The 26,317-nt window shown below is 40.0% G+C and overlaps 1 long non-coding RNA gene across 3 annotated transcripts; it reads right to left on the bottom strand.

Moving 5' to 3' along the window:
• Window positions 1-5,404: 5,404 nt before the first annotated feature.
• LOC121066402 lies at window positions 5,405-26,042 on the bottom strand. Of its 3 annotated transcripts, XR_005817740.1 has the most exons (4): window positions 25,920-26,042; window positions 13,344-13,667; window positions 7,735-8,063; window positions 5,405-5,474 (listed from the first exon to the last, which is right to left on the bottom strand). It is a non-coding gene; the product is annotated as an uncharacterized LOC121066402 (long non-coding RNA). The 3 variants fall into 3 exon arrangements; XR_005817738.1 differs by lacking the exon at window positions 5,405-5,474 and having other exon boundaries at window positions 6,609-8,063; XR_005817739.1 differs by lacking the exons at window positions 5,405-5,474; window positions 25,920-26,042 and adding an exon at window positions 13,780-13,848 and having other exon boundaries at window positions 6,609-8,063.
• Between the last annotated feature and the right edge of the window lie 275 nt (window positions 26,043-26,317).

The following is a 26,317-nucleotide window of genomic DNA, read 5'->3' as shown; positions in this document are numbered from 1 at the left end:
GTATTGGGAACTATGTTTTTTATCTCTGCTGCACAGAATTGTTCAGTTTGGACATATTCTGAGACATAAAATCCAGTCTCTCCTTCAGGATGCTATTTGGAAAGGACATCAGCTCTTGAAAGTTTATGTTTTTAGATAGTCTTCCAGCCTGCTCTATTCCAGTCCTTATATCACACCCCTTATTATATCTCAGGTTATTGCCTGCATCACTGTAATATGTCTATATTTCATAGAACACAAACTTTGATTTCCAGGAGTGATGGATACTGCTATTTATTGTCCATTTGTGAGGTGACTCTTCTCCTTGAGTTTTAGTGCTGTAATCAGAATGAGGGAATGCTTCTGGATGAAAATATTATTTGTCAATAAATGAAGTTTTAGGGTGGCCAAAAATAAACATAAATTCACGTGAAAAGTTTAGCAGTAGGGTAATTTACAAAAGCAGGAATAAATAGAAAATGACAAAAAAAAAAATATCAGTTTTTGTCTGGAAACAGAACTTACTGGACTTTTTCAGAACTTAAGACAGCATTAAAAGGGGTAAGGACAAAAAGAGACCAATAGACTCAGCTGTTCCAGTTAACCCCATTTTTCTGTTTTTTAAAAAAAAAAAAAAAAGAGAGAGAGAGAGAGAGAGAGAAATAATTGTCCAGCTAATTGTCACTTGATCTGCCTTCTGCCTTCCACTTTGTTTCTGTGGTCTCTAAAAGAAATCGCAGGAATAGGAGGATTGCTAGGACTCAACCCACTACCAGTACACCTGGATGGACATATTTCTCTTGATGGCTTTTTTTTTTTCCCTAGAGTATTTCTATAAGCCCATCTCTTTCACCAAAAAAGAGCTGTTTTACCCAATTACATGGCTTGACCGGATTTATCAAAGATTTTTTTCAAGGCAGTTAGGTAGGAAAGTGTAATACCACTGTAGAGAGGTGCCTAAACAGCACAATTTGGGATCTAAATGTCCAGCAGCTTGAATATGAGAAAAATCTAACTTTTGGACATCATCTGCTCTTCCTTTGGTTGTTGTCTTCCATTATGTCTCCATTAAGTACTTCTTAACTGATTAATTTATTCTTCAATACGCTTGGCTCCAGTCATTCAGAACATATGCGGCCCATTCATGGGACAGATCTTTAAACAGTACAGTTGGATATTTCCCAGCTTGGTAATCCCTTCAAACACAGGTGGGTCATCACTATTTGAAAAGAGTGTGAACATCTAGCTTTTTGGTCTAATATTTAGCAGTTTATAAATGATGCTCTTCAGCTCCCCATTATTCTGGTAGTCTAGTTAATATAATCAGGCTTTGTATTTTTCAGACATTCATAGCAGCTCTTTGACATATGTCAAACAGAGTGAGTGTAAATAGATGTTATCAAGCACACTCAAATTCACCACAGAAAACAGACGTTATTTTATCTTAAATGGAAGGATTTTATTTATTTATTTATTATTTGCTTATTTCAGCTCACAGTATCTCAGTTTGCTCTCCAGTAATGCTGCAAAGTCAGGGTGTTTAAAACATGCAGCGAAGCATGAACTGCTCCTCAATGGACAGAAAATATCTGTCTTTGAAGAAATCAGCAGTTATGCAGTGTACGCATTTCCATGAAATGGCAAATCAAACACGTACTCAAGTAACAGAGTATTAGAGTCAGGAAAAACTTCATGGGAGGGAAAGAGACACCTAACTTTAGTTATCTAAGTGAAGGTATTTGTGGGGTTTTGATTTAGTTGCCTAAATGCAAAAATCTAGAGTCATTTGAGATGCAATGAAGTATCCAAAACATCTGTCCCATACTGGAAGACATCTCACAGGACTCAACAGAGATCCAAGTCATCCTGGAGAATCCAGAAGCCAGAAAGAAATAGCAAATGGCACTAGATGTTCACACGAGCAACTGAGTCCTACACTTGTTGTCTTCACTCTGTTGTAAGTGGAGATCTGAAGCTGACCCAGTTGCCCAGGCACAAAGGACAAGACATCCATTTTGGGCTGGCAGAGATAACACTGGGCTATAGAAAAGTCATACTTTTCTGGAGAATATCTTGTAATAGCCCAGCTAGCACTAAGCACCCATGTTTAAGCAATTTAATCCTGCACCTAACTTCGATTTTTCATTGCACAGAAAGTATAAACAATTTTTCAATTCTTCACAGTAAATCACAGCTATAAACACAATGAGCATTTCTTTAGCAACTGCTGAAAAGCACCAGGCTCAGAAGTTAGCAGTGGATCTTGATAAAGAATATATTTGAAACACAGCTGAAAAGAGAACATCCGCCAAAGTGGCATTTGTACACACAAACAATACTTTGCTCCAATCCTGTGTATCTCAGCTACTCCACAAAGGAACACCTGTGGGTTGTAGTGGAGGAAAAAAAGCAGGGACTCATTTTCAAAGGAAATCCACAGTAAGTCGTGGAGCTGTGACCTCAAAGAACTTGCTAAGCACCTGAGGCAGCAGTCTCTGAATCTGAAGCATTTTGTAATGAGGTTTTTAGAGAAATACAATTTTAGGAGATGCTCTAGCTGAAATCAACACAGACTTCTCAAAAAAAAAAAAAAAAAGAAAAGCCACTGGTCTGGACCACTGCCAAGAGCTGCTCTAAAACTGACTATAACTGTTTCATTTACTCTCGTGATAAATAGGATGGTTTAATGGAAACACTGTACACAAAACTGTACTGCTCAGGTAATTACCTTGATTGAAACAAGTGTTTTACACTGAAAGCAGAATTCCCTTGGAGTTAAACCAAACCACAACAAGAACAAGACCTCTGTGGAAACAGAGGCATATAAACAAGTATGTGTGCTAATTATTTTCCAGTGGTTCTCTTAATGAGTCACTTGCTAGTGTCCGCTGGTCACAAAGATGATTACTTTAATGATGATTCATAGAAATGATGTGTGCATTGCAAATACCAAGTGACGCACCAGTTGCTATGGCAGGAAAATGTGTGTGGTTTGTTCTAAAAATAGCAGAGTAAATAATGGCATGACAGCTCGTTCCTTCTTCAGAGGGTCTTCCAGTGTTGGAAAAGGTCTGCAGGGAACTCCCCATGCTCAGCATCCCCCTCCCCCACCCCGCTTTTTCCTCTGGCTGAAACCCTTAAGCATCCATTTGTACCCACAAAGCTCATTCTAGCTTTTTTGTTTTGTTTTGTTCTTTTTTGTCCTGGAGACTTTAAGCCTGATTCTTGTCTGTTACCTTGGTGAAAATCAGCAAATCAGAAGTAAATCTAATTTCAGGATAACTATATTACTGCAATTGCCAGATACAGAAAGCAGCAAACAGAAGACAGAAGAGCACAGACTTCTCTTTCCACATCGGGCAGTGAAAAACAAGTTGGTATAGGACAGGTAAAAGATGTCCACTTTAAGCAGAATGTAGGGTTGCACTCTGGATAACATTAAAAGGAGATTCTTACTGAAACACCTTGTCCCCTTAACTGACAACACTCCATCATATCCTAGGATTTTCTTAGAGAAATGGGTTTGGTCAGTTTTAGTGTTGCCCCTCTTGAAATGCATGTGTGTATTCCTGAAAATTTGGAGCACATTTTTTGCCTGCACTTTTTTTTTTTTTTTTTTTAAATCTAAATTCTTGAACAATTTTTAAATTGGGAATACTGAAATAAGACCAGCATCCCTATAGCACTGGGAACAATATAGCACAGTAAAAAAGGATCTAAAGAAGAGGGATTCCTGGTAGTCACCCCTCCTGAGCACCCTGAGACAAGAAATGAGCAGGGAAACTGAAATGTCCCATATAGAGATGAAAACCTGGGGGAAAAAAAAAAAAGGGGGAAGTTGTAAACACAAAAAGAAAAAGTAACTCCATGGGGGAGGCTGATGGAGGTGGTTTTCCTACCACTGGGAATTGGTAAACCTGTCAGTGAAGGTAGCTCTGCACACAATCTGCTTCACTGAGGCTTTTAAGCTGCTTCTTTGTCTGAAGGGTCTTTATGCTAAATAAAGGATGCTTCTCCATCCAGCAACTATTTGGTCACAGATTGCAGTGCTCATTGCCCCAGCAAGGAGCAGAACAGAAAGGCAGAAAGCTGAACCAGTACTGCTGCAGCTATGCGGATATTAAGGAACTGGAGAGGGGAAGACCTTCCCAGAGGGAAAGTTATGGGTGATGTCTCTCCACCCTAAATGATGGTTTGGGGTCCAGAACCAGAAGTAGAGGACCACTAAATGGAACCAGAGAGAGTGAAATATCTTCCCCAGGTAAAAGAAGTCATAGCAGCTGAGACTCTTGAGGTCATTCCCCCGAGCCATACAGCCTTCAGCAAGGTGTTAAATTTTTCTACCACCCTACCACCCACCTTACCCTCAGGCCATTAATCATACTACAGTAAGTAGAGAGCGCAGCTGGGATCACCTCATGCGTGCCCATTGACCAGCTCATCAGGAAGGATAGTTCTACCTTGAGGAGTTCACAGCCTGAACTGGCAGAGCAGAAAATAAATGCAGATAGGAAAAAAATCTGTATCAGTATCCCTGTAGTATGGGATGATACAAAAAAAAAAAAAAAAAAAAAAAAAAAAAAAAGGATTTTGCATTGGTTTGATTTTCCCAGTGATGATTAAAAGGTTGGACCTCACTTGTTTTGGGGTAATTACTGGCGCACACATGGAAATTCAACAGAAACCCTCTTTCAGGGTTTGCAGTGAGCTTGGCAATGAGCTCTGTAATTTTTCTTTTTGTGTAGGAAATGAGTAGTTTTCATACCTGTAACTGTTTTTCATCCTAACAAACAGTGGGGTCTAAGAAGCCAGAAATTGGTTGTTCCAGACTTTGGGAGAGGGAACAAATTGCAACAATGATGATGAAGTTAAAAAGCCACGGGCTGCCATGGCTTGAGATACAAAAACATTTTCACAGCTGTAAAGGGATGGAGGGGGAGGCAGAGCTCTGGTAGGAACCAAAACCACCACACTGAGAAGGTAAACAGACAAGGAGAGAGGCAGGTAAGGCTGCAGAGATAGCAATGTTCCGGTTGGCATCACCTGCAGCATTGCTGCAAGGAATCAAAACCCACCTAAATTTGATGCCTGCAAACAAAGAAAGGAAACAGCAGCAGCTTATCAGCTGGATCCAGCATCCAGGCTCCCAGATAGCTGGGAGCCAGTGCAGAGAGAAACACCAGTAAGGTGATGGTTGTCACCAACACCACACATGGGCGAGACCCACAGCCTCTGCTGGGCAGGAGGAGCCAAAATGAAACTCCGGCTTCATTCCCAGACAGGGAAGTTCAAAACCCCATTCTCCACAGTTTGCCTCTTGGAGCCCAAAAGACCTGCGGAAAAGCAGAGAGAGAGCAGCAGCCTCACGAAGGTGAAGATAATTACCACAAAGCAGCTGTCAAGCTCAACATCTCCACAGGATTTCAGAGAGCAGCAGCTGCTCATAAATGTGAAAACTGTTTTTTTTTTCAACACCAGGCCACAGGAGAGGTTCCCTGGAATAAGAAGAATGAAGAAGAGGTGCTCACTCAGGGAAGATGTTAGCCTTGTAGCGAACACACAGGGAGCTGGGGAAAGTTTGCACTTTTCTTAGTCTACTACCTGTCAGAGAGTTACAAGGTACCTAATCTCTGGAAATAATAACGGGACAATAATGTCCCTACCTAGTCTGAGCAATTTCAGTTCATCCACGGATATCAAGTTCTCACAGACATCAAGGACCCCCAGATTTGAATACAGAGAGGAGACTTAAATTCACCAATGTTTTAACTCTGTGGGGCCCTTTCACCTTCAGGTCAAAAAACATCTGCTGCACTACACAAGATAAGTTACATACCTCAGATTAGGCTCAGACATAAGCCACCACAGCAAACCAAACATTTGATTTTTCTCAGATAGGATTCATACCTTGCATTCATGGTGCAAGGTGGCTTATGCCAGGTCAGTCCTTCCACACCTCAAATGTAGTAGCTTGAAAACACCTCCATAGCACTTTGGCTTTTTTTGTTTTCTGGCTTACGTTTTTTTTCTTGCTTCCTGACAAGTGTGTAGGTCATGGAAGTTTGGAAGTATGGTTTCAAAGACAAGGATAAAAGGGGTTTGAACCTGTCTCCCATATCTAGTGCAAGTACTCTAACCATTACCCTAAGTCATAAAAGAATTATTTAAACTGTGTTGCCATCTAAGGATTATATATGTATGTTCTGAGATAAAAGACTACAGACAGGCCAACTGGAAGAATCCCTAGTTTATTAACCCTAATGAACTTGATAGCTGTTCAGAAGCTGTCCATTGCTCATTGGCAGGAACGAGACAGACAGGACACACTATCGACAAAAACCTCAATGATTTGAGAATTTCAAGTCCCAAAAGTTAAGCAGAAATTCTGTAGGGGTTTCAGGACCTAATACTTGGAGTTGGGTGCTAACAGTAGTTGAAATTTGTTGTCTTCTTGGGGTGTCTTTCTTTCCATCCAATCTACAGGGACACTAGACAGATGATTTGGACAAGACTCTTAGCTTTTAGGCTGCTAAAATTAGATGACATAATCCCCTAACACACTCCCCAGTCATTTTATACAGCTAGTCCTACTGATGGCTGGTTCTGTTATAAAGCACCACAGAAAAAAGATACTACAGATCCTTGAAGAAAATAATGATTCTCAGATAGTGATGGAAAGGAATGCCATCTGTAACTCTAAATCTCAATTTTGTTCTCATTAGATCTTCATTATATCAGTTGTCATTGTTGCGCAGAGACCTGAATCTATCATCTCTACATTCACCTGCAAGCTATCTCCTATAATTGCTATGCACAGAGAAAATCAAATGTATTCTAACAATGGTGATTCATTGGCTCAGCTGTTAAATGCAATTTGTGCATCTCTCTATACAGTTTATTTATGTAGTACCCTTCCCTGCACCATCTGAATGTTTCCCAGTCTTTACTGCAGTTATCCTCACAAATATTTCCCCAGCTCCAAAGGGCAGATGTGGAAGAATAGCCAAAAACCTAATCCCTGCAGCATTCTCTCCAAATATTTTATTTCCATTGAAAATACAAGTTTACAGACCCAAATCCTAGGGATATAAAAGACAGCATGGCGTAGCATCTGTCATACCAGGAGATGAACTCTTGGCATGGACATTTCTCATGGGGGAGCTCTGAAGTCAAGTAAATATCTCAAGTGGACTTTGTCTAACTTGGCTACTTATGTGACTCCCCTTTTCTAACAAGATCAAGCCAATTGTTTGGTTGCTTCATTAGAGGAGTGAAAAGAACATAAATTTATAATTTTGCTGCTGGGGAAGAAAAAAAAACATACAAAAAATCCAAAGTAAACATTATGTCAATCACTGCTGAATGCACGTTGACTTCCTGGCATATAGAAGAGCAAAACACAGACCTTTTACTAGGACCAGGCATTATCAGTGGATTGGGTATACTTGAAATAAAAGTCATGCGTTCATTATTCCCATTCACTCCAACTGCACTAAGGGTGTTGGTCTGGAAGCCATGATAATTACCATTTCCATACACACATACGGAGTCATGCACATACCCATATGCTTTCATCACTGATTAACTTCACCTTCCTTCTCCTGTGTTTTCCCCAAGTAGTGGGCTGTGTTCATGCTCCCTTCTTCCTCCTAAGAGGACCTCAAGAGGGGAAGCCTCTTGTGCCTGCACTCCCTGTCTGAGCCACAATGTGGTTATTATTACAGCTGTTGCCTGGCAGAAAGCAGTGATATTTACCTCTTTTCACAGTCATGTTGCCAGAGAAGACAGCATAATTGTACATAGCAAGAGCCTTCATGTTTCACAGTATACAAGTGTCATCTTCTCCTTACGTAGTTCCGTATGTTGGCTGAATTTGAAGAGCCTCTCAGTAACTGTGGGAGTATTATATTCTTTTTCTCCTGCTTTCAGAGATCAAATGAAGCATCCTCACACAAGAGACAACTTCCATGTATCTCATATTCCTTGCTGTTCTCAATCCATTATCTTTAATGTATCTTCATATTGTCTTAGCCATCAACTGCAGCGATGTAGTATTGTATTTACATGTTCAGCATCCCAGACACCTAGAATTCAACATCCAGTAACCAGTTTTACCCCTTCACCCTACAAGATCATAAGCTCAAATAAACATAATGAGATTTAAAATGAACAGTAAACATATGGGGGCATAAGTGGCAGTTCTTGTTTGCCACCTCAAGTCTGAAACATTTGCATTGTTAGGGTTTGGGCTGCTTGGGAGCAATTCTGTACAACAGAAATTTCATGGTGTGTTGTGTGAGCAGAGGAACCAGCAAAGCATCGTATCTGCATGTCCTGTTATGTGCTACAAGGGCTGGGCTCCCCTTACAGGCTCCCTTTCGGGAAGGATAGTCATTGAATCTCTCTTCTCACTCTTAACAATTTAATAACCTCTCTACCCTGCCACCTACTTTAATAAAACTTAAAGGAGATGAGTATCTTTGAGACCTCTGTCATTCTGCCAGCTATGGCTGAGAGCATTTAATGGACACAGAAGTTAACTGGGTGAACAGCTACACAAGCTACAGAGAGAAAATATCACAAAATCTTTTATTCGTGGGCTTTGACACGGAGCTCTCACGATTCCGGGACTCACTGATTCTGCCAGTTTGGGATCAAGTGCGAGGAGGAGAGGCTGAGAGCTGGGACTGATCAGCCTGGAGAAGAGAAGGCTCAGAGGAGATCTTAACAATGTCTTTAAACACCTGAAGGGAGGGTGCAAAGAGGACAGAGACAGGTTCTTTTTAGCAGTAGTTTGGCTTGTAAGAGCAATCAGATTTGGCTGTACAATGTTCTGAGTAGTTTATTCCTCCACATTTTGGCACAGAAATATTATTGGTCAAAACCAACTGGCATCCATTAGTTATGGGATGGGTAGGTGAGACGGAATTCTTGTGTTCACTTTTGCCCATAGTAAAATTAAGAAAGCAGAAGGAAATCTTGTATAAGAAATGTGAAATATCAAAGAAATGGGAAATAAGAGCTCTCTCAGACCATGAACAATTTGCCACCGTGGGACAGACTGTCACAAGGCACCACTAAATAAAAGACTGCTTGATGCGACCCTCAGCGATATGATCTTTTTATGGGTAAGGACAATAGCCAAAGTTTTAAGATAAAAAGCAAAAAGCTGAACAGGAAGTTTAGTCAGAATTAAACCCTCCAGCTTCAAGTCTTAAACCAGCCTCTAACTACTCAGAAAGAAACTTTGCCTGGCCACAGAAATCTTATAGGCATCTCCAACATGATTTTGTACACTTCCTCTGCAGTCAGGTTCACTTAAACCTGCTGGAGACAGAATAGTGGTCTAGGAAAGATCCTGAGTCCGATCCAGACTGACAACTGCAAAATCATCCTCATCAGCAGAGAAATCTATTATCTGCTAATACACTCACAGTCCCAGATCCCAGGAGGACTGCGAAGCAAAGGCTTGTACTGCTTGATGACGCACATAATGGTTTTTCATCTAGTGTCTAACTCTTCCATTTTCTCCCATATATCTGAAAGGAAGTTTTTAACAATTAAAGTCCCTGTTCTTTTTTCCTGCTTCAGAGAACGATTGCTTCCAAATAATTTTCCTTGTCACAACGCTGTCAGCAAAAAAAAAATTAAAAAAAGGATTTCCTTAGAGGAAATGTCATTTGTACCTCTATATCCATCAGAGGATTAAGAGGAATATAGAGACAATTCTTTGTAGGGAAGAGGGGACTACAGCCAAAGGAAGCAAGCTTTGCTGTCTGTAATGTCCACATAACATGCAAGTGCCACTCCCTCTTCATGTCGTGTGACAAATGAAATCTGAGTCAAACACACTCAAAAGGCTCCTTGATGAGCACAGTCATGTGAGATGGATCCTAACATGAACAGTTCAGTTGTCTTGCCTGGTAAATTGTCCTCAATCCACACCTTTTCCTGTAATGCAAAAAGAAAGTGGCATCCCATAGAAATGAATGAGCTGCACTCCTGTCTGCAAAACCCTCTCCAAAAATTAGCTGCTTATTAAACCAAGTATTTCTCCCTAAACACTCTAAGCCATTCATTGGACCATTTACAGTCTCTGCCTTCAATGTAAATACTTGCAGATAACAGCATTCTCATATCTCTTCAGACAGAAGTGTTCAATTCTTCTGGCTTCACTTAAAAATTCAGATGACAAAAAAAGTCATCCCCACACCACCTGCTAAATAATGGCAGATCCTATTGCCAATATCTCATTCCCATTTAACTTCATTTGTGGCTGAATGAACACATAGTGTAACAAAGTCTCTTTTTAACACTTTCAACACTGCCTCACCTCTTACATTTGTGACTAGATTTGCTTGAGAAGAGCTCTCACCAAACTTTCTAGTACTATTTGTGCCTCCAGCTTTGGCCCCAGGAATTTCTAAAATTAACCATTTATTTTCTATCTGCATTCTCTGCTTAGTAAGCAAAGCATACTGCTCTCACATTCACTTTCTACATTTTACTCACGGTATTTCTTTCAGTGAAGACCCTGGCTTGCAGCTGGGCTTCATTTACTGGCAGCAGCAACAGCTTTGTCTCTGCTGCCAAATGCCCCTGTGCAAGGGCCAGATCCTGTCCGTAGGCAGGCTGCTTTCTTGATGTTTCCCACCAGAGATACATAAATCTGAAAATACCCTTGCCTCCAAGTAGTGGCTGCTCTGCAGGGGCCATGCTTACTGAGCATGGCTGGTAGACTGCTGGGCCTGAGTACCAGCAGACCATCCTTGCTCCAGCAAAGCTGAAAAATGAAATATCAGTAGCTGCTGCTGGCTGGCTGATTAGTTCATTTCCAGGCAGAAGGCACAAGCAGAAGGTACTTTTTCAAGCAAGGGTTTTGTGGTTTGTAGATGACAATTTTTTTTAAAGGAATTCTTTAGGAATGCTTGCAATAACACTAGAGCATAAACTCATCTGGCCAAATGTGTAAGCATACAGTGCATAGTTTTTATCTCAGAAGCTCACTGTAGACTCCCTTTAGAGTCAGTTTTCTCACTGTTTGCCTTATCCTGAATTAGATGCCTTCACTTGGTCAGGTCATTCTGCAGACCTCTTGATTGCATGGACTAGAGCTTCCCCGACTGTGAATGAATCTGAACAATCCAGAGTCCAGAGGGTGGTAGATGCCTTAGGTATAGTTTCATTGCCTGAACATTGGCCCCTGGTACCATCCAAGATGACATAAGGTACCTAGAGCATTCAGATGGGGCAGGAAGACACAACATGACACCTATGAAAGACCTACATCTTTGTGGATTAGCTGATAGAGGCCAGCTGGATTACTACACAGCATCTCCAAAGGCAATGACATCTATGTTTAGATGTGCCCAAAACTACACACCAGAAATCAAGGACATAAAATCATCCTTCCTACCTAACACACGCAAATATATCCACTTGGTGTGGTTACGGATTTGGTCACAGAACACAACCAGACATGGCTTCAACGTAATAGGCTTGGGCAGGGCTCCTTGTAGTCCTGCAGCCTTTTACTGGCACTTTTGCTACCTCATTATTTTCTGGGATATAATCCTGGCAGAGCAGACAGAACTCCCCTGCCCTGTAAAGGCTTAAACTCTCACTGAATGCATGAACAAAGACAGGTTTACAAGGCAACTCACAGAGCCAAACCATGAGCTGGTTCCATGTTTATCAGCTTTCATCCCCTTTTTTCTTTTAAAATAGCTTCAGGCTGATTTATCAACACTTCTGTCAGCTTTTTGTACTGAATTGCCCTTTCCTCCTCCACTGTTTAAAGAGGAAAACTAACCTAAGACTAAAGCTAACCTTTGTCAATTAAAACTGGTTATAAAGCAAGAAAGTCACTAGACAGATAAGATAATACATATTTTAATTCATCTCTGACCACTTCAATTTATTACTCTAAGTATAGCACAGCACTGCCTATATGCATAGGAAGAAGCATAAAATCACTGGTGGTTGCATTCCTTGTCAGTGTATGGAGATAACAGATACCACTTACTACCTGATTCCTTGCATTGTTCTTTCTGATTAACTTCTGTATAACAAATTCAGAAACAGTGAAATCAAGTAACCACAACCATAAAGGCCTCGAGTTCAAAATGCCTGATTAGATGAGTAGATATTCATGAGAGTGGTGCCAGCCTGGTTTATCCTCCTCCAAATCATTTGAACTCAATTTACAGAGTGTGGATGTGTGAGAGAGAAAAGATTAGTCCAATCTTATACCACTTAGTAGAAGAAAAGATCTGAGAGAGCCGAGTGTTGGCAGATAATTTGTTTTAGTTTTGAAATAACTATGTGTAAGGTCTCTTCCAAGGATGTACCAGGAGGCAAGCAGAAGAGTAGGGAGGAACACAGAGGAAGTTAGAGAAATGGGGGATGCCCATTTCAGAGGCACTAATCCTTCTCCAGGGATACAGAACACACGTCCTTTGGAAATGGATTTAATAAAAATTGATTTGCTCTTGGCCTCCAATACAAACAAAGGGGAAATTTCAACAGAACTCATCAATACCTCATGTGCATGAAACTTCCAGCTAGAAGCATTGAAATGCAAAAAAAAGTTTATGAGACTTTGGTTTGGCATAGGAATTTAATTTTTAACCTTTCACCATCTGAGGAGATATATCAGGGCATTAACTGTTTGGTCCCTGAGCTATGTATATGTAAGATAAAAATTTCTAAGATCAGTCTCCATCTACTACAACTAAGTGGCTTAACAAGAAATACTCAGGATTGAAAAGAAACTTTTCTCTTAAGTATAGCATGGAAAATGGTTGGTAGCATAACTGATCACAATCGCACACATGACAGCAGTCAGGACAGGTCATTGGTTTGACAGACTGTGACAGTCATAATCAGAACTATGCAAAAACAGCTTGGATGCACCTTTTTCTGCAGGAAAATCTCCAGGAAATTCCAGCCCTGGCAACATCCTACCACTGATTTATATGAAATGCACTGCTTTTCAAACTACTTCTTCAAGAGCTATTTATAGCATGCAATTTAAGAAGACAGAGAGAGAAAGAGAGCAAAACAGAATGAAGGGAGAAGAGAAAGGTAGGAAAGCCATTTGCACATGAGTCATTTCCCAAGAATGCTTTGACAGGCTGTCAGCTGAGATCTGATAAAGACATCCAGCTAAAATACTCCACTATGGTTCCAGGTGAAAGAAGATTGACGTTCTGATGGTGTGCACACAGAAAACTCCAGGCAGGAGATGTTTAATCTCTGTGGGATGCTTTCAGATAGCCCAAATGATTTGAAAGCCATTCTGCATTTTAGCAAATAATGAACATACAAAAGAAGTATGTAAAAAAGAAGACAGAAAAACCTACCTGGAATAATAATCTCCCCCACCGGCATATTATGCCTGATTAATAATGAAATGTTTCTTCCAGTACTCTTCTGTTTCAGTTCCTGGTGGCATCTCCACGTTCTGCACTCCAGAGCTGAAGGCGCTCGCTGCTTGCTGGCCCCTGCTGCTGCCACGATCTCTCTAAGCCTGTCCATAGCAGTAGGAATACATCAGGCCCAGACACATGCCTCCTAATACTTCTCCTCTGAGTCTTTTGTGTCATCTGAGGCAATCAGTGAAGCAGCAGGTTGGTCAGAAAGAGAAATCCCAGGCTGCTGAAGCTGTTTGTAGGGATCTGAGTGGTCTGTAGATGTGCACAAGTTAAAGTGAGAAACAGAAACTGCTGTGAGGTCCACTTATAAATGTTAAAATTCATTGAGACTTCATGCTTCTAGGTTTAGTAGCAGCTCTCCTACTCATCCAGTCTCTTGGATGTAGTCTGACAGACCTCCAGCCTTCAAAGAGAGAAGCTGTACAGATCTCTGAGTCTTGTATTAAACAACAGTGCCTTCTGCATCATCCAGGAGGTGGCCAAAAGAATACGATGACAAAATAACCATTCTAAAACCAAAGGTTACTGTAAATAACGAAAAGTTTTAGGCAAGGGAAAAAGATTTCATGCAGCCTTTATACCTGTTCATCTCACCTAAACATTAACCATCCCTAGGCAAACACTGAAGGAAATTAGGTCAGAAAATCTTAATAGCTCTCTTAAGCCACACATAGCTATGTATCAGTCTGTCAAGATCTAAAGTAGTTTTTCACTCTGTAATCTGCCCAGTCATTAAATTTTCCCATTAGAAAGAATCCAGCATTTCATGAAAATCTCCTGACATGGAGCTGATACTGTCCTCTGCTTTATCACTTTATGTTGGTCCTACTTGCTTATTCATGAGAGTCCTTTGGCTTGTTTCTTCCCTGCCTTAACTGTTTACACTTTACAGATATTTGCACAGTATTATTGCATTCTACCTTAGCTGGCATTTAAACTGCAGAGCGTTGCAGGATATCAAATAAACCTTCTCCTTTCTCTGTCCTTCTATACAGCAGCAGAAAAAATATAAAAAATATGAAAGAATTTTGTCATCTGCCCAAGACTGTTGTTTTTGTGCCTCAGTTTCCCTAACCTGCAATGTGACAAAGGCAGAGTTAGGCTAAACTGGATTCATCTACACCTGTAAATGAAAGGACCAGGCTGGAGCACTATCTTCTGATCATCCAGCTTGGTTCACTGTAGTCTTGGTTGCAGGTGTAGCTTTGCCCTGTCCTAATTCACAGTCCCTCAAGCAATGACCAGGCATGGTTCAGAAGACAGCACTAATTGCTATGAATAAGTGTAAATAAGGTCACCCTGTTTCAGCAGACAAATTTTCCCCTTTTAGTGCAAACCACATCATGCCATTTGTCTTCTGGGCTGGAGAATGAGTCCTGGCAGCGTGAGAATGAGTCCTGGCAGCGTTTAGCTTACTCTTACAGGTGGAATTCATGACTGATTTTGGTGCCCTTTGTGGCTCAAGGTATCAACTCTACCATACCTGTGTGCTATTAAGGAACAGGTCTATACGCTATTCAGAACTCTGGAGCTGCCAGTTCATCTATTAAGTCCTCTGAGAAAGGAACTGAAGCACTGAAGTGCAACTTTTGGTCAAGATCAGAGCTAAATAAGCAGCCAATTTTCTTCCTAAAACTCTTCTTACCGAACATATAAAGAACAGATTCAACTACATCTTTTTTATTATTTATTTATTTTTATTTTTTATTTATTACTTTTTCAGGGAAAACATACCGAAAGTGACAAGGACAAGCCTTCTGAAGGGAAGCAAGTGTTAAATTTGGGACCTAGAGGTTTCTGTGCAAAATCAGTTTAGGATTCCGTTAGGAAGAGAGAAAATCCATTAGGAAGAGAGAAAAGCAAACCTCTCCTCCAGAACTGCAGAACTCAGACTCACAAAAAACTTGTACAAAGTCTGCATTCCTCAGCATCTCTGTACAGTTTGTCTGAAGTTTTCTATTCCAATTTCTGGTACTTTAAACAACCTGTTTTAAGGAAATGCCACACTACCATGGATGATAAAGATCTGTCACTCCATAACAGTATCACATAAACCCTTCCTGCCATGTCAGTGGCATTGATAAGCCTAAGCCACATCTAACTGCCACATGTGGCTGTCTCATCACCTACAACATCTCAGACAGACCTGGACACCTATAATCACACATTACAATTGCTGAAGCTTATTGTCAGCATCACAAACATACGGCCAGGATGTGTCTTACGACAAGGATACTAGGTTATGCACAACAGCATCTGAGCAACTCACGGGAGGTGTAGAAATTTTCCATATAGACTGAGGTACAATGATTGATCATACGGCAACTGCAACAAACTTCAGACTATCACTCACATTCTTAATGACTGTATAATACATGCTTATGCAGGACGCATAAAAGAAATTCATCAGGCCTCCCTTTACTCTGCTGAATGGTTCAGCAACCTTGGGTTGAATTTACAATCTGTCATTGCCTTTCAAAATGCCATACGAAAGAGAAGGACAGAGCCTAGAGAATTCAAGTGCCTAGAGAGGCGAAAAATAAACAAACAGCCAAATTTCATCACATTTCAGCCTTTGTTTTCATGCAATAATTAATTTTAATTCTCACACTTGGCTTGGCCTAACTTAAGGGAAAATGGTCATAATGTGAAATGACTCTCAGGCTACTTAAAATAGCTTCATGGATACAGAAATGCCAAGAGAAAAAGTAGACTAATACATGCCTTAGACTGCCTTCCTTGATGGGCCCAACAAATTGAACTAAAAGTATCATCACACTGCAGTTATCTGTAAAAGTATACAGTCTACAGTTAAAATTTTAACTGGATGCATCAGCTCCTTGCTAATTTCCCTTATCATTCTTTACCTTTGCCTCATTCTTGTATTTTCTGCCTCTTACCATACTAGAAACTGCTTTCAGACAAAAAAAAAAAAAAAAAAAAAAAAAAAAAAAAAAAAAAAAAAAGGTGCTAAATCCCATAGAAAATTTCCAACTCATACCAAATGTTTACTAAGCTGTATTGAAGCTGTGGTTAGAACAAAGTGATCATGAAGTTTTCCAGGTATTGGACAGAGGATTTAGGAAAGGTAGGACCCTTATGAACTAACATTGAGCCAGGAGGATTTGTGGGACCTATTGTGAGCCAGGTGATAAGTCCCACCTCACTTTCTGAATAAGATTCTGGAAATCTGTGATGCAGACTAAAACTACCCCCGAGGCGTAACTGAACACAAGAATTCTTCATGGTTTGTAGGAGTTCATGATGCTCTGTTTTCCCATCCATATACACATACTGGTTTCCATCTAAAGAAAACTGACATGCATAGGACAAAAGGACATGAGCTATGCTCTGGCCAAATCTGGCCCCCAGTTTGGACTTCTATTCCACAGGCACTTGATGTTGTTCATCCACTGCTCCCTCTAGGTGTATTTTCCTTTCATAATAGCAAAGCACTGCTAACATTTGTAGCAATAAAGGATACCAGAGAGACCTAATCTGTAGATCTAATTCTGTTGCAAGGTGCCCGTTCAATAAGTTAACGTTGTTATACTCTTATCTGCAATCTTGAGATTGCCTGCCTGTGCTGTTGATCATGGGCACTTGCAATCAGTTACTGCACATTTCTGTAGAAATGAATATAGACCCTAGTACTGCCTCTATCTAGCTACAATGTTGCACTTTTTTAGTGCCCTCCAATTGAACATTTGTCATTTGTTTTACATCATTAAGACCTCTGGAATCATCCTGTGGTTTACAAAATATTATATTAAACACAAATATATTATATTAAATATATAAATACATTTTTAATATATTAAATATGACATTAAATATTTCTTCTTCATCTGTTACTAGCAGAACACAAGCCTGAAAATACAAACCTTGTGTGGTTTCTGAAATTACATTTCAGCATTTAACATTGTGTGAAACATGCTATGAGATGGAATCTCGCAGAAAACAAGGTTCTTCTTATTAATATGAGCTCATTAAAAATGTCTGCCCCATTCTTGCACAGCTCAGTTTTCCTTTGAATACCCTGACTTTCTCATAACTGGGATTTGTGCAACAAAATATCATACTATTTGGCATTGTTCACTATGCAGATAATCTCAGGATAGGGTCAGCTGCCACTCTGAGCTGAATGCTGCAAGGAGAATTTGGATCAAGTGATGTGATGTCCAATGTGATGTCCACTGTAATCTCTAAAATAACCAGTAAAGTTCTGATTAGCCAGCAAAGTAGTCCTTGACAAGAATGCAGCAAGACAGCCAGTGAAAGAGTATTATGACAACTCACTGAAAGAGACTTTAGAATTGTATTTAAAAGTGAAAGAAATATTTTTGGCATTACTCAACAGATTTCTTTCTGTCTGTCCTACCAACTGCAGGCATATCTTCCCTTTCCTCTCAAACTTTTTCCAGTTTGTCTTGGGTAAACTGTGGTAATAAAAAGTAAATAAGGAGGATGAGAAAGTAGGAAGACGTATCATAGATTTCACCAAAATCCAGTAAAATTGGATTGGAGAGAGACAATACGAAGATTGGATCAGATTGGAATTTATAGACAAAATAATTATGTTGAAGGAACTAAACTGTAATTTTATTTTGTAATGGTGGATCAGGAAGGAGGAAAGTTTACTATAACATATTGCTGAAATACTAAGGGCAACACCAGCAGACTCAGAGATTTGTGGGGAAAAAAAAAATCATAAGAGGTATCTATCATATTTTTGCCAGCAGGTACCAGTGTGCCTATAACGTATTAGAAAATAGAAGCCCAGGAATCTTCTAGGGCTGTGGTAAATCGTAACAAAAATGTGTACATTGATACGAATGCAGACCGAATGTGAATGCACGAGCGCAAAACAACAGCAGGAAAAGGGCAGCAAAATGGCATATGTTACTCACACCTAGCAGGTCATCGAGATTGTATCATCCAGCTTCCTGCAATTTCTCAGGACAACCAGCTCTGAAACAGGCAGTGACTAAATCCTGATGATTCACAAAGGTTGGGACAGGATAGAGAGGTTATAGAAAGATTAATCGCTGTCAGCTTCTGAAGCCTATGATGAGAGACATCCAAAATCAGCAGCATGCACCTACGAAGTCAGGAAGTGTGCTGAGAGGCTCAAAACCTGATTTCCATGACTTCCACGTCATTGCAAGCAACCCTGACAGACTCCTTGTACACAGACTTCTTAGAAGCTTAGCTTCTATCAGGCTGTTGGTTCTTTTCTGTGTACAAAACATAAGCAGGACACAAGGGAAAAGCATGAGGAAGTCCAGAGGTCTTCTCACCAAGCCTTGTCAGCAACAATAGAGGCTGGTGGGAGGAGAGGAGGACATGAACCACCACACAGGGATGGATGGCCCAGGCTCCAGAAACTCAATCTGCTGACTTGGAGGAACCTTTCTTGGCCACCCCTTCCTCCTCACCCATGGCCCTGCTCAAGCGGGGGCCCTGCCCTGGGCTGCAGCCCTTCAGGAACACCCTGCTCCCGCAGAGGCTCCCCACAGCCGCAGCTCCCTCAGGAAATGTCCCCCTGCTGCGGCGTGGGCCCTCCCCGGGCTGCAGGGTAGAGATCTGCTCCAGCGGGGGCTCTGCAGGGCTGCCGGGGAATCCCTGCTGCCTGTGGGCCTGGAGCCCCTCCTGCCCTCCTCCTCCTGGGGCCCGGGCCCTCTGCTGCTTCTCCCTCGCCCTGGGCATCCTCCTCGGCCCAGGTCATACAATTAGACACATACCTACATGTAAACCATCTGAAGTGCTTGTGCCAGTTCAGTTTTTTTACAGAGCAGAATTGTATTTTGTGACTGATATTCATTTTAAACATAGTAAAAGCTCTACAATACTTTCATCTGAATAGCTTTTCTTATCTGACCTTTCTTTGGAGCATGGTGAGGCCCTGGAGATTTGAGAACTGAGTTTCATGAACTACCTGATTAAATAATGTCTCTTGGCAGTTGACTGCTTTGTTCCTATTTATGATCAAAAGATACTTATAAATATTGGAAGTATAGACTAGATAACCTGATTTTTTGCTCTTTTTGGTAATCTTCTGACCTATAGATGTTTCAGTGAAAATAATCACAGTAAAAATGTTGAGCTGTTCATTTTGCTGTAGAAAGGCAGAAGGAAAATGCTGTGTACAGATCCACTTCCCTTATGATTTCATGCCAGCATTCAAACCAGGTTTCCAATCGTGCAGGAGTATCACATGACCAGTAGGTAATTTTGCATTATGGCTGTCCTTAATCCTTAATTTTGCATTTGTCCTTAATTTTGCATTAAGGCTGTCCTAGATGATCTTCAGGGTCCCTCCTAACCCAAACTATTCTATGATTCTAAAATTTACATGCAGCTTTCTCTGCTCAGACATCTAATAATTGATTTCTCCAGGTCAGATGACCTGGTAATTAAAACATTAACACTCACTAGTTCTTGCATCCCTTAAGTGAAAAACAGAATTAAATGGAAATAAAGAAAGCTCAAAAAAACATGAAGATTTGTCAACAATGATTTGCCTTTGCTCTCCTTTTTCATATAATTTTTGGCTTCCACAGGAACAGCAGGAACAGGAAGCTGATGGATAGAGTTTGACCACAGCAGCTTTACCTATTTTAATGTGTAGATGATGGCAGGGAACCAGTCACTGGAACAATCCCAAAAGAGAAATGTCATGAATCTTGTACTAATTTAAAGTTACAAATTACTTCTAGCTGGTAACTTACCCAAGTTAATGACAAGAGCCTAAAACTGAGCACAAATTGCTGGAACTATCTACAGCTATACGCAAGATCATCAGTCAAAAATGCATTTCACAGCTGCCCATTGCTAACTTAACATAAACTCTTATCGACCATCTCACATTGCACTGTGTATTTTCCTTTGATTTACACACAACATAGATACTTTGGAATGGTATGTACACACATACACACACCAATAAAACTTCATCACATCTATTTTCCTTTGTTTGGGAAATGGTTAAATAAATGGTGATAAATTCTTCCATATATACATCACAAATTCACTTTCTGTTTCTCTTCTACAAGTAACCGAATACATTTGGAGTCTCATCTCTATGAAATCCAAGGAATCTAGTATGAAACCCTACCTTCATACCCAAATCGATGGTCATGAAATAAACACCAAAACTCATCGTTGTTGCTATTGTTTATAGGCAATACCAAATTTGATGGATTATGAGAATACAGGAGCAGAATTAACAGAGAGGCTGGAAATGACTGTATTTCTTCCAAGACCCAATAATGCTGATGTTTAAAAATTTCCTAGATATTATTGAGAAATAGCCATGTAACTGTTTCCATACAGCCAAACACAGCTATGTGCCCAAAAAATTAAGGAGGTGTTATCTAATGAGTGTGCACCATGGTATCAGCCATCTTGCATAGGCTGTCAAGACAGTAACACCCTGTAATCCATATATATGTATATATATATATTTATATATATATATATATATATTTATGTCCTGGGACATGATTTCCCTTACACATCTGGTCAGATGCATTTTTTATACTCTATACAAAGCAAGAGCTATCCAAGTCTGAGGGATGGAAAAAATACCATGAGAAATTTAAAGGGCATTGAATATTTTCAGCTTATCAAAAAGTAGAAGTTAAAAGTGTTTTGATTACAGCAAATGAGAAAATTCATGCAGGGGAAATAGTAAAGGCAATAGGGCTCTTCAATCTGGAGAAGGAATGCAGATCAAACACCAGTGGCTGGGAGCCAAATCCACACCATTTCCTATTAGAAATTAGACACCATTTTTTTTTTTTGTAAGGCTGAAGATGATTAGACTGCAGTAAATTCCCCGCAGGAAATGATGGATTCTCCATTTGTCAAATCAAACTTTGATGCCATTTTAGTAAAACACAGGTAAGTGAAGTCAATATAGGGCTATCAGGGTGAATTCTAGTGGTAAAATAGTCTTTTTCATTATTTGTGGATTATGCTGAGCTTGATTCATGATAATAATGAAATTCAGTGGAAATACTTACCAGTTTCAGGACTGAATGCTAACTTTCTTCTTTGCAGGCAGTATCCCAAAATACAGTTTTAAGAGTTTTATGTGTTGCTTTTGTATGGGTGGAGGGTATTGCTTTTTGTAATAAAATATCAGCTTCTTACCTGAGGAAGAAAAAGTGTTTTCTGACAACCCTTTTGTCTTGGGCTGACTATTTAAAACCAGAATATTTTACACTACTCCAAAGCCACACAACAGGCCCTGTGCCCTACAATAAAAACATCCAGTGCCTACCCTGTCAAACACGAGGCAAGTAATGATCCACAATGGAATATCCTATGCATTTTTTGTGTGTCGTGCTTTATCAAATCAAGTGGCTTGTTCTTCCCTGCTGGTTCATTTTCAGTCATCCAGTTCACTTAGACTCTCTAACTTGACCTTCTTAAGATTTCTCACCCCTGCAGGAAGGGTGCAAGAACATCATTTTCCCATGGCTCGTAGGAGAGAACTGAAGAATGAGAAAACCGCAGGTGATGCATATATCTGTCAGCTGGCAGCAGTGAATGTTTATAAATCTTTATGAATTTAGAATACCCATTTCTTGTTCCATTAGAGAGTGACAATTTAAGATTTCTGGATTACAACAAAACTAGTGATGTGTATCAGGACCCTGCTGACACACATCTCCTATTACATGGTGGTTGACTTTATATAAAAAATTAGCTGCTCAGTGCCAACAGTTTCTGCAAACAGCTGCTGAAGGAAAATTAGTGATGGGTAGAGGACTCTTCTATGATTTCCATTAGGGAATTTAAAGATAGGAAGTATCCAGATTTCTTCAACAACATGGTGTGTATTTTTGTTCTTGTTATACAAACACAGATAACGTCACTAGAACTCCACTAAACCTGGTAAGAATACACCTCTCTTTTCCAGCAAGGGCATCTGAGCTTCTCCAACAAAGGTCTTCTGGATTTCTTTAACATGGACAAGGTGTATTTTTGTTTTGCTTGGACCAAAATATTCCTGGTGAATTTCTCCTCAGGGAAATAAGTGGCAGAAGTTCATCACAAACAACTCAGAGATTTATAGTAGGAAGTCTCAAAAGGACCAAAATGATGTATTGGATTGCTAGGTCCACTTATAATAACCTGGAATTACTTATATGTTGTATTATTGGAATAGTAATGTGTGTGTGTATATATATGACTGATATGAATGAGCAATAGATGCATTGCATATATATTCACCAGCAGGACTGAAATATATATGTATTCATCATTACAACCAAAATGAGAAATTGGTTCATACTGTTCAGATTTTTCAAAGTGCTCAATGAGAACCAATAAATACTTCCAGCAAAATTTGCTGAATGAGCTCTGAAAATCATTTTTTATAAAAACTTCTGTTGGAATTTAAAGCACCAGATGGACCGCAACATAGAATAAATTAGGGGAAATAGTTGTCAGCAAGGATTATAACGAATAGCATAAAGTAAGTTGCCATGCAAAATGGGGGGGGAAAAAGAAGGAAACCTACGTATGACAACCCAACAACTTTCTTAAATGTCTTTTAGCTCACTAATTTAAGCTTCATTAAAATACATCTGCTTAATGTTAGGCCTTTTGTCTTACTATAAGGAAAGAGATGTTTAAAACTGGGGTGGAAGGATAATCACCATACCTGTGATTTATTTTGCATTTCTGACTGTCCTGGCCATGCTTATGTTGTTAGGGACATAAACAAGTAGGCATCCTGACAGGCTCTATTTCTGAAGAAGTGACAAGCAATCTTAAAACAAAAAGCAAAGTTAGTTGTTTGTTTCTTTTCCCAAGCCTATATTAAATTTATTTAGAGAAAACATTTCTCAGATACAATAAATCTGACAGGAACACTGCCATCACATCGATGGCCATACTTCTTGTTGCAAGATCATTAGAGAAGACCACAATTACCCTATAGCTGAAAAGGAAAAAAAATAAAAAGTTGAGATAGGGGATGGATGAGGCCTATCTGACTGAGTTTTCACCTGCATAGAGTAAGTCCATAAGAAAACAGGAGGATGCTTTTTATACTACACATATTCCAGCCACGCTACAAGCCACTGCATGCCTCCCAGTGCCCAACTGCAGTCTATAACACAACCTACAGTTCTTGGATATAAGAAAACATAATTAAGACATTTTAAATGTAAAAAACTTGTCAGAGACCTTCAAAGATGTCTAGGATGTAATAGTTATTGATTTCAGGCTCAGATACCTGAGCCTGAGCTCAATTTTAGGTCTCTAACTGAGACAGTACATCTAGAAGAATAGGTGCTGTAGGTATCCTCAATGGGTAAATAGTTAGATACACTAAGTTGATTAACTTCATCTTTCTCTCTCCAGGCATCACAGAGTGCTGGAGGTGACTGCAATAACTATGGGTCCCCATTTAACACCTTACACTACGTCTTAAGGCTGAGAGCCCTGGCCCCTCATGAAGAGATGGAGTAAAACAACCAGCCAAAGTTTGAGCTGGCAGCCACAAACTTAGCGTGCACCCTGCACAGATGCTCAGACTGTTGGATCATCCCCAACTTTGTGTGTAGCAGGAAGAAAAAGCCACCAGACCCCGTCCCCACAGCCTATCAGATACCTCTCATTCAGTGAATTTATATCTCAGCATAAACTCTTCCTGCTGTACTTGTGCTTGTCTGCATCAAGACGGAATTTTTATTGCCACATCCATTAAAAAAAAAAAAAAAAGGAAGAAAGAACTGACAAATACTGCCTGGATGACAGTTTAGCTGGTTATGCAGCATTATATGCTTCAAAGGTCAGAAGAGGTTGGTATTTCTATTAGCTGCTATTAACAGATATATCATCAGCTGCAAAGCTCCTTGTGGAGGCCTCAGTATGAGACCACTCAAATATCTGCTAGGGCACCAAAATGTGTCTTTGAAATAGGTGTAACTACATTTTTTTAAATGGAGTACTCTGCAGGAAACTAACATCTGGCTGTCTGCATGTCTTCCACACAGGTTTTGGGGGCTGAGGGATCAAGATTACATCAGGCTTGACTTAAGTACAACCTAATGGCTACTATCTAAGTTATACAGTTTTACAAAAAAATAAAAAATAAATAAATAAATAAGGTAATATCCACATCAGGGGGAGATGACCAGTAACATCCTCAATGGTACTGCCAACATTTGTTCTATTATGTAAAAACCCCAGGAACAGAAACAACCCAGATATCCCCATACACCTCCTTGTGGCTCTCCTAGCACAGCAAGTTACCCTATTATTACCAAAATGTAAGAGAGAGGCTGAGTTTCCTCTGCTACCTCTCAGACCCAAGGCCCCAGGACATTTCATTGAATATGCTGACAGATGGGAGCCAGACCTTCCTTCAGTTCTTAGACACCCTCTCTCAGATAGATAGATACCTATTTGGAAACAAGCGTTTTCTGGTTTTCCTCTGTTACCTCCCTCTACTTCTTCGCTATGTAGGTCTCATGCAGAATTTTCACATGAAGCATCTGACCATATTGGAAATAACAAAACTGTCTCCACTGTGCTTCTCACAGAGTTGCATTACATAATAAAATTAATGCATTATTTTACATTTTATTTTACATTAGTTACATACATATTTGTCTGAAAACTGTGGAGAAAAGAAAACTGCAGAGAAAAGAAAACTGCATATGAATATCCTCCCCCACTGCTAGCAAATCTTTCCCATGCTACAGTGAAAGACGGTATTAATGGCATGGTTCTGGCTGTGAAATGTCATTACAGATTGTCTCTGGTAACCCCTGTGGTCCAATCCCAGTTGCTTACTTTTTGCCCCCATTGTTTAATGGATCTTCCAGTAATCGGATGGAGAGTGTTAAGTCCAGCTGTGAAAATCCTTCAAGAAACCATCACAAGCATTTTTTGAGTTTAACTGTTCTTCTGAGATTCATGGGAAGGACTTCTGCATGGGGCAATTAGCAGAAGAATTTCCTGACAGCACATTGCTCTCAGACCCAAGTTTATCCATGCCTCCCTCCAGCCCTTCAGACAGGGATATCTACTGCACAGGTGCCTCCAGGAAGCACTTGGAGCATAATTAGCACCTTGCATAGGTAGAAAAGCAAAGTTGCCAACACAGCAGTGTCTAGAAGAAGGCAGGGATTAGGTGTGATATAGATTATAAAATGGTGCAATCTAAAGGAATTTAGCTAGCTGAAATGATGGACAAGTAGCAGCAAGAATTTGGATTGACATTGCTAATGTCAGTGTGATGAGAGACTGTCCATTCAATCCTTATCCCAGGTTTGAGGTCTCAGACAGTACCTTATCTCCACTTTTCCCTGTTCCCTCAAAGCTCTTATATAGATTTAGGTTCTCCAAGTGGGGTTTGAGTCTGAATTATCACAAGCCCCATAGCCTACTACACATCAGATACCCAGGCAAGTTCTCCATTAACACATGGCAAGGTACAGTTATCTGCTCTATTTAACTGCCAGCAAGCTGTCACCTCACCTGATGGGCAGAAAACCGTTTCACGGTCTCAACCGCACCACCCATTATTCCAAGGATCATGTCTTAGTTCACAGCAGTAAAAACAGTAAGAAACATAACCTAAGGACCCAAATCTCAAGCCAGTGCTCCTCTCCAATTCCCTCTTCTTTACCTCAGCTAACACCTGATATTCCCATTGTCTGGGAGACACAGTTGATGTGATTTGGTTTATGAATGTAAAAGTGGAAAATTAGTTACAGCTGCAGCAATTGTCAGGCAGGAAGATAATTGATAAAGCCAGCAAAACGATCAACTGTTTAATTGCTTACATTAAAGAAACTAATTGACAGCAATCAAGCCAACCTATAAAAGGTACCAAAAATGACATCTGAGAAAATAGATTAATTTTCCTAAGGAAT

The sequence above is a fragment of the Cygnus olor genome, chromosome 2 (genome assembly GCF_009769625.2).
Source record: "Cygnus olor isolate bCygOlo1 chromosome 2, bCygOlo1.pri.v2, whole genome shotgun sequence".
Lineage (NCBI taxonomy): Eukaryota > Metazoa > Chordata > Aves > Anseriformes > Anatidae > Cygnus > Cygnus olor.
Note: the sequence above shows the minus strand (reverse complement) of the source record. Positions and strands in the feature narration are given on the sequence as shown.